Source organism: Corvus kubaryi, unplaced genomic scaffold (assembly GCF_017639235.1).
Source record: "Corvus kubaryi isolate FWS band 111438036 unplaced genomic scaffold, C.kubaryi_AGA036_p1.0 133, whole genome shotgun sequence".
NCBI lineage: Eukaryota > Metazoa > Chordata > Aves > Passeriformes > Corvidae > Corvus > Corvus kubaryi.
The window spans coordinates 702,679-711,542 of NW_024580667.1; positions in this window are offsets into that span (position 1 = coordinate 702,679).

Here is an 8,864-nt window from a genome sequence, read left to right on the forward strand (position 1 = left end):
GCTGAAGGACAACCAGAGGGAAAACCCTTAATTGCAATCCACGCTGGCCGGTTTCTGTCAGCAAACCTCCATCACTGCAGGCAGCAGCCAGGAGGGGGACCTGCTGCATCCCCAGCTGCTCCTTCCATCAGCTTATTAGCAAGGTTGCTTTGACATCCGTCCCCCATTTTGCCTTCCTTTGTTCTGTTTTGTGGAATCAGGGAATCATAGAATGGTTTAGGTTGGAAGGGAACTTAAAGATCATCTCATCCTAACATCCCTCCCACGGGCAGGGACATCTTCCACTAGACCAGAGTGCTGTCCAACCTGGCCTTGGACACTTCCAGTGTAGGGGCAGCCACAAAATCTCTGGGCAGCCTATTCCAGTGTTTCACCACGATCATAGGGAAGAATTTCTTCCCAATATCCTATCTAGCCCTGCCCTCTGGCACTGGGAAGCCATTCCCCTTTGTCCTGTCTCTCCAGCCCTTGGAAATTGTCTCTCTCCATGTTTCTTGTCAACTCCTTCAGGCACTAAAAAACCATAATTAGGCAGCCCCAAAGCTTCTCCTCTCCAGGCTGAACAATGCCAGCTCTCGCAGCCTTTCCTCCCAGCAGAGCTGCTCCATCCCTCTGCTCATCCTGGTGCCTCCTCTGGCCTCTCTCCAGCAGCTCCACGTCCTCCCTGTGCTGGTCCCAGGGCTGGGGCAGCTCTGCAGGTGGGCTCTCACCTGGGCACAGGGGCACAGGGGCACCATCCCCCCCTCACCTCTGCCTACACTATGGGATCAGCCCAGGCCATGGGGTTTCTGGGCTTCCAGGCTGGGCCATGTCCACCCTCTCATCCACCAGCACCTCCAAGTCCTTCCTGGCCGGGCTGCTCTTGATTTTTCCATCCCCAGCCTGTGCCAATACTGAGTGTTGCCCCAATCCGTGTGCAGCACCTTGCACCTGGCCTTGTTAAACCACATGGAATTCCCATGAACCCACTGATTTCCCACCTTTAACCCTCTCTGGGAGGGTAAAACACTCTCTGAGCATCCTGAAGGCTCTCAGGAGCCCTGTCAGGAGAGGCGAGTGCCGGCAGGGCCTGATGAGAGGCGGCAATCAGCCCTCAGCCATCAGACACCCTTCTGTCCACATCAGCAGGAAACTTCTCACAATTCGGGTTTGTTTATTGCCTGAGCTTGCTAAAGGCCACAAAATGCTAATGTTAACGCTACGAGCACATTACTGCCTCTTTAATTTATTTCAGCTAACTTCCATGGATGGCATTTGGATAAGCTAAACTGCCAGTTGAACTGAATTTGTTGTGCAGTTCGACGTAAAAACCGTGCTGGAAATAGATCTGTATTCAGAGGCATCTAATTAGGAAAGCATCATGATAGTCAATGCAAATGTTTTCCAAGGCACTGCATCTGTGCACCGTGCATCAGTTGTGCACTGAGGCTGCAATATCCCTTTTCCAAGCAGTAAAAGCCAGCTAACGAGGAAAACACGCGCTTCCAGCCTGCCTCGGTGAAGGAAAGAGCAAACCTCGTGTTTTAGTGCCTCAGCAGCCCTGTGTAAATTTCCTCAGCAAAATCAGGAGGAAAAGAAGGAGGAAATAGGAAGGAAAATTTGCAGGGTGCACCAGGAGCCTGTGCAATGTTTATTAGCTGAGAGCTGTGGTTTACAAATGCCCATAGCCTTTGGCTGCACGTAAACACTGTTGGATATGCAAGGGTACAACCCAAATGTATCATTTTTGCAGGCCAAAGCACTTTGAAGTGGTCTGAGGATGCTGACCTGGGCTCCCCTCTTCTTTTGTCTTGTTTTAACAACAGTTTTTGTATTACAGTACACATGGACATGTGAATATAAATACTTGTATATGTATATACAGATTTATAAAATAATGGAATGTCTTGGGTTGGAAAAGACCTTAAAGATCATCTAGTTCTACATTCCACTATCCCAGGTTGCTCCAAGCCCCATCCAACCTGGCCTAAGACACTCCAGGGATCCAGGGGCAGCCACAACTTTTTTGTGCCTTTGTTCTTCCCACCCTCACCAGGAAGAATTTCTTCCCAATATCCCAATTAACCCCCCTCTCTGTCAGTTTGCAGCCATTCCCCCTTGTCCTGTCACTCCATCCCTTGTAAATAATCTCTCTCCATCTTTCTTGCATATTTCTTGTTTCTTGGTGAGATTTTGTCAAGTTTTTCATTAAAGCATTTTAAAATACTTTGAAAGCATCATAAGTGCAGTAAAATGCTTTTCCCTGTGCTTCTGAAGTGTTATAAAAATCCTTAAGGATCTGTGCAAACTCTAAAAAAACCTCAATTTGCTTCTAGCATCTAAACCTGACTAAAAATAACCAGTCCATCAAACTCAAAAGAACACAGAATTTTATTCAAGTTCACCTAGGGACTTGATTATTCTGTTGAAAATGGCAAAAAACAGCAATTCTGAAAATCCAGGCAGAAAAACAGATTGATCTCCTAGGTGTGTTTAGTCTCACTCTTTCAAAACAACAGATACCTCTCCTTTTCTGCGAGTGAGTAAATAATTTCTGGCCCCTCACATCTATAGAAAACTGCTTTTCTCAAGGAATTTATTCAAAAAGTCACTGCAGCTCTATTTGCAGAACAAATGGGTCTTTAATGGTTTGCAATCTCATTTGAATATTCATGTTAATGTGCATTTTTTTTTCCCCATTTAGGAAATAATCATGTGGTAGCCAAGGACTCCCCATTAGCTGCAAAATGCAGTTCTTTAGGAAACTAATTTACCCTGATTCTTGACGAGATTGAGGGAACTACAAGGATCATTAGGGAAATTAAAAGCACCATATGTCTTCTACCTGTCCAAGGTTTAGTGTGCACAGCATCCCATGTACAGCTGTGGGGCTTCCCAAGGGCCTTCCTGCCCCTAGATGTTAAAAATCCTCGCTGGCCATCATGGTTTGGAAAGGAACAGATGAGAATGGAATCATGGAATGGTTTGGGTTGGAAGGGACCTTAAAGATGGTCTTGTTCAAACTCCCTGCTCTGGGCAGGGACACCTCCCACTGTCCCAGGCTGCTCCAAGCCCCAATGTCCAGCCTGGCCTTGGGCACTGCCAGGGATCCAGGGGCAGCCACAGCTGCTCTGGGCACCCTGTGCCAGGGCCTGCCCACCCTGCCAGGGAACAATTCCTGCCCAATCTCCCATCCAGCCCTGCCCTCTGGCACTGGGAAGCCATTCCCTGGCTCCTGGCCCTCCATGCCTTGGGAATTGTCTCTCTCCAGGTTTCCTGCAGCTCCTTCAGGCCCTGCAAGGCCACACTGAGCTCAGCCCAAAGCTTCTCCTCTCCAGGCTGAACAATCCCAGCTCTCGCAGCCTTTCCTCCCAGCAGAGCTGCTCCATCCCTCTGCTCATCCTGGTGCCTCCTCTGGCCTCTCTCCAGCAGCTCCACGTCCTCCCTGTGCTGGTCCCAGGGCTGGGGCAGCTCTGCAGGTGGGCTCTCACCTGAGCACAGGGGTACAGGAGCAGACCCCTCACCACAGATCCCATCACTTAGTGCTGTACAAAATGCTAATAAAATATGAGGAAAAACGAAGAAAAGAGATGAAAATGGAGAATTTCAGCAGCTGTTCTCACTCAGCTGGTACAGAGCACCAGGATTTCTACAAATCCAGAGCCTTTTCCATGATTAGACTTACAGAGGTCAACAATTCACGTTAAAGATGCAACAGTTTTCCACAGACATTTTTTGGACTGTCCTGCTGGTGATGCCTTTTCCTGGTCTTAAAATCAAGAGTCAGACACGGTTAGAAGGGGGAAAGGGATTTTACCTTGGTATTTATTTTAAGGATCCTTAGGTGTACACGTCCAGGTCATGTGCATCGAGATGCACCCTGCCGAGTCTGTCTCCCCAACATCGGGTATAACATTATGGGTTTTACTAATTAGCACATCTATCAAAGATTCCCCAATGAGAGGCTCGAGTGAGCCCCCCTCCCCAAAGAACCTTCCCCTGGATGGTTCTATCTTAGTTTACAGAATGTGTTCTGGAGAGGACCTTGGGGTCTGGGGCACACTGATCCCTGGCTACCAAGCTTCTAAAATGTTGAGTCTCTCAGCTTGACAAACAAGTCCAAGAATGTAGGGAAAAAGCACTAGGAGTACAGAAGTTGTAAAAAGGTGTAACGGGTATAAAAGAAAAGGCAAAAATCTTCATGGCATCACTGGGAATTAGAAGGAAACAAAAATTTGACAAATGTTTGTGGTAATAGTTTTTGACAGAGCCCTTTAAATCTTTAGTCAGATATGAACTTGGTATGGTTCTTTGCATATTTTACTTGTTTCCTGGTAGTAGCAGCAATGCAAAGTGTATTGGATCAGTCTTCAGGGATTGTGTATTTAAATTTTCTTTATTAAACAGTTCAGTTGGTAAAGTGTATTTACAGGGTTTTTTTTTTTCTCTCTAACCAATTGTTTCAGAGATAGTTATTATTTTCTGTCATGTATTAAAGCACAGAAAAAGGGAAGGAGAGAAAAGAGGAGCCCTAAAGCCTTTCTGCATCATTATCCATTTATTAAAGCACTTAGGAGCGTGAGTTACCTGCACATTTTTATGTGAGATCCATTCCAAGATGTTCTGGCCATCCTGAATTATCGGGAGCTTTGCCTTGGAGAGTGAACTTCACAGCCTGGGTTTTAGGCACACCCTGGTTTTGTGCAGTGATCTGGGACTCGTGGCTGCAAAACCCAGAAGTGAAGAGCCCTGCTGACAAAGCTAATAAGGCTGTGAGAAATTGAACTACACAGAGGAACAACTGGAGAAAGTAAAAATTCTGCTGGAAGAACTCAGAAGAATCAGAGCAGCATTTTAGCAGATCCTGTTGCAATAGGACAAGGGGCAATGGTTTCAAACTCAGGGAAGATTTAGATTAGATAAAAGGAAGAAATTTTTTATGATGAGCGGGGTGAAACACTGGAACAGAGAGGTGGTGAATGCCCCATCCCTGGAAACATTGAAGGTCAGGTTGGATGGGACTCAAAGCAACCTGGTCTAGTGGGAGGTGTCCCTGCCCATGGCAGAGGGTGGAACTGGATGATATTTATGGTCACTCCCAACCAGAACCATTCTGTGATTCCCTGAATTCTGCCATGCATGTTACTGCCCAGTCAGCTGTTAAGTCAGATGGTGAAATAGGACTCATTAAAATACTGACCAGGGCAGAAGAGGGCAAAGGAGAGGGAGAATCTGATGTATGACACAAATATCAGAGAACACTTTTATCTACTGAGCCACTCAAAAATAAAATATTGCAGTTTTAAAATTTTTGTTTGTTTGTTTGTTTGCCAGGAGCTCCAATTTAACTCTCTTCTTCCTCCAAAGAGCATTTTCCTCTGTGTTCTTTTGTCCAGCAGATCTTTTTGCTCACAAACTCACATTTTTGTCCTCTAATAGGACACTTAGGGAAGTCAATAAGATTCGGGAAACCACTTTGCCCTGTCTGTACCCCAGCCAAATCACAGTGATGTTAAATGAACTGCTTTTAATAATTCATTGCAGCAGAATCTGGTTTACTTTTAGCCAGCTCTTAGAGAAGGAAAAAGGCTTCAGTTTCTGAGCTTCATCTTGCAGAGCTGATGAATTTCTCCCAGGCTGTTCCCAGATGCTTTTCCAAACTGGACAAATCCCCCAAATTTCCTCCCCTTTTCTCTCTGACTCCCAGAGGACAATTCCTCCTTGCCCTGTGCCTGCCAGCAGCCCTGATACAGGAGGTGACACATGGAAAGGCAATTACTTGTGTATCTTCCCATTATAAAAAAAAACATGGAAGGTTTTCACCTACTGATGGACAGATTTAATTAACCCTTCTCTCCTCAGTCACCACAGAAATTAGCAGATCTCAGGCCCCAGACAGTCCCCAGGCAGAGGAGCTGTGCTGTGCCTTGCAGCTTCTGGGATTGTGGGAGGACAAACAACCCAAACACAACCCCAGAAAGGTAAAAAAGAGAGGAAATGGGGGCTGTGTCAGGTCTGTGATGTGTCCAGGAGAAAGCAACAATTTGTGCTTAGCCCTGGGTAACCAGGATGGGTTCAGGCTATGAGATGAAACAAGGGTTGGGGGGTACAAATACAATTATTTGTAGCTTACCTAACATAAAAAAGGGAAGAAAGACAAGTGTGGGGGTACATGAGCCCTGAAAATGACCTGAAAAAAACTCCTCTGCCTTGAAACCTCTCTGTTTTTCCAGCCTTTGGTCTAACAAAAGTTATTCCCCGTGCCCTTCACCTCAATTATGTTTATGTATAAAGTAATATATTACCTAATAGCTGTGTTTGACCCGAAGCCTTGCTGTCTATATTGCAAGCACACATACATTTGAATGTGTGTGCATACACAGGTGCCTGTAACTTAAAAGAGTGTGTGTTGTACAGAGAAACAAAAATATTTCTGTTTCCCTAAAAAAAAAAGTAAAAGGAGAGGACTGGATTTATTCGTAGTGTAAATCAATGAATTGTCCTCAGCTGGAAAAGAAGTGGTGTTCAGTTTTACCAGCTGGGGACTGGGCCTGTAGCCCAAGCTCCCATTTTATGGGTCACAGGGAAGGGAGGCAGGGATCTCTCTCTGCAGGAGCTGTTCAGGGGAAGCTTTCTTGCAGGAATTACAGCTTCTTTGGAAGCTAAATTTGGGACAGAACAGCTGTGAGCAGCCCCCTCCAAAGTGTAATGACAATTATTAAAGGTTTCATGAAACGTGGAATAGCCTCATGGGATGTTCTCTCATGATCACAGGGGTTTAAAAGCTGTACCTAACACTCTGATTTTTGTTTGCTCTTCTCTTTGTTGGGAGCTGGTTTTTGCCATTTGACAGATGCTCTCTGGGTTGTGAGGGGTCCAATTCAGCATCCCATAGAGTTCAGCATCCTGTAGCACTTCTGAGCAGCCCCAGGAGCACTGCCCAGCTCTCAGAGGAAGCCAAGAAGAGAAAACATGAGGACTTCAGAGAACAGTTATTCGAATCACACTTTGGCTCCAATTTCTCAGCTGCACCACCACCAGCAAGAACACAGACATGGAAATGTCACAGAGATGGTAACCTTTAAAATGTTTTTTGCATTTAAAAAAGAATAAAAGCCCCAAAGCACGTGGCTGTAGCAGCCTGCAGCAGCATTTCCATGACTTCAGTGAGTTCCCCACCACAGCCATCAGCCCCTCTGCTCCTCTGCGTGCAGGGTGGCATCAGCCACTGCTCCTGGAGCATCCCCAGCAGGGACCAGCCAGTGCCACCAGCAGCAGGCTGGCACCACTGTCCCATCCACCATCCCTGGAGCTGAGTGCCCAGGAAAACCCAGCACAGCCCAGCCCATCTCTGCCAGCCAGGGACATTTTAATGCTGGAAATCCATCATAAATACAGATTTGTCTCTGCAACCGGAAGGCATTTGGCTGCATGTGTCAAAGAAATTTCTGTGTTTGTCCTTTAAATTTTCTTCTAAGGGGATTGCTCAGCCGTTTGAAGAATTAAGTTATACCTGAAATCTTCTGATGTGACCAATTGTTGAAAATGCTGGGATGTTTTCTGTGTATGTGAAAATGTTATTTTGATAATCAAAAGTACTGGGATAAAAGTGTCCTGCAGTAAAAGCCTACTGAATGTATCCTGAATATGTTCACAATATATTCTGGTTATGTTCATATACTGAATGTTCTGAATATATTCAGACAGCATAAAAAATTACCTCCATAAGGCAAATAATGTCTGTAGAAATCATGTAGTAAATACTATAGCAAAAAAAGAGGGATAAATATCAACCTTTTCCTAGAACTACAGAAAATATTTCAATTTTTATAAATAAGTCAGGCTTGCAAGTTGTTCCCCAGAGTAACATACTTTGTTGATGTTTTGTTGAGATTTTTTTTTTTTTTAACAAATGTATATATATGTATTGATATTTTCCAGCACTCTGGGGAATGTTGAGATGTAATTGGCATCCTTCACTGCTTTTTTAAAATGACACTTCTTCAGACAGAATATATTTAGGTGTGGACCCAAGACTACCCTGCTGGTTGGAAACCTCAGCTATAAAAAAGTTATCTGAAAGTCATTAAAATGCCATCAATGATCTTTTCAGGCAAGGTCATTGCTTAGGAACCCATCAGAAACTTTCTGCACACTATAAAGCACATCAAAAATAACTGGGTTGCAAAGGCAGCCATCTGAAGTGGAGAAAGGCCAGAATTAGATACCCCTGCAGTATTAATGGTTCTTGCTCTTCCATGATGGAATGTGTTATGACACAGGTTTTGACTCCACCACCCTCTGTCCCCCCTCCCCCAGCCCACTCCTATCATAGGAAAAGGGACATTTTTCTTCTCTACTACCTGTATTTTATTTCGAATTCACTGTTCAGAGGCTGAAATGAACATGAAATTATTCATTGTCTCCCTGGAGATTTCCTGATTCTAATTTCATTTCACAGATGCTGTCAGACAGTGCCCAAGTGTTCCACAAAGATCCCTGAGCTTCTCTGCACGGGGGTCATGGTGAGATGAAGCAGCAAATGTCTGCACATGAAGGACAAAACCCCACCTGGCTTTTGGGACCTCACATTATGGTCATATCTGGAAAATACTTGGAGAATTCTGTATGTGAAAAGCCAAGGTGAATGGCTGTAATGTGTCAGCCAGGGCTGGCCAAGATCATGTCACTGTCAGACAGCAAGAAGAGTCCTGAGAACTGGCACGGGGAACTTCAGAAATCCCCAGCTGTGCTCTGGAAAACTGACATGGCAGAGGGGACATCCACCCTCCCTGACAGAACAGGCTTCCCCAGGTCTGCAAAGGGAGCCCCTTGCAGTCCTCTCCTCTCCTCTCCTCTCCTCTCCTCTCCTCTCCTCTCCTCTC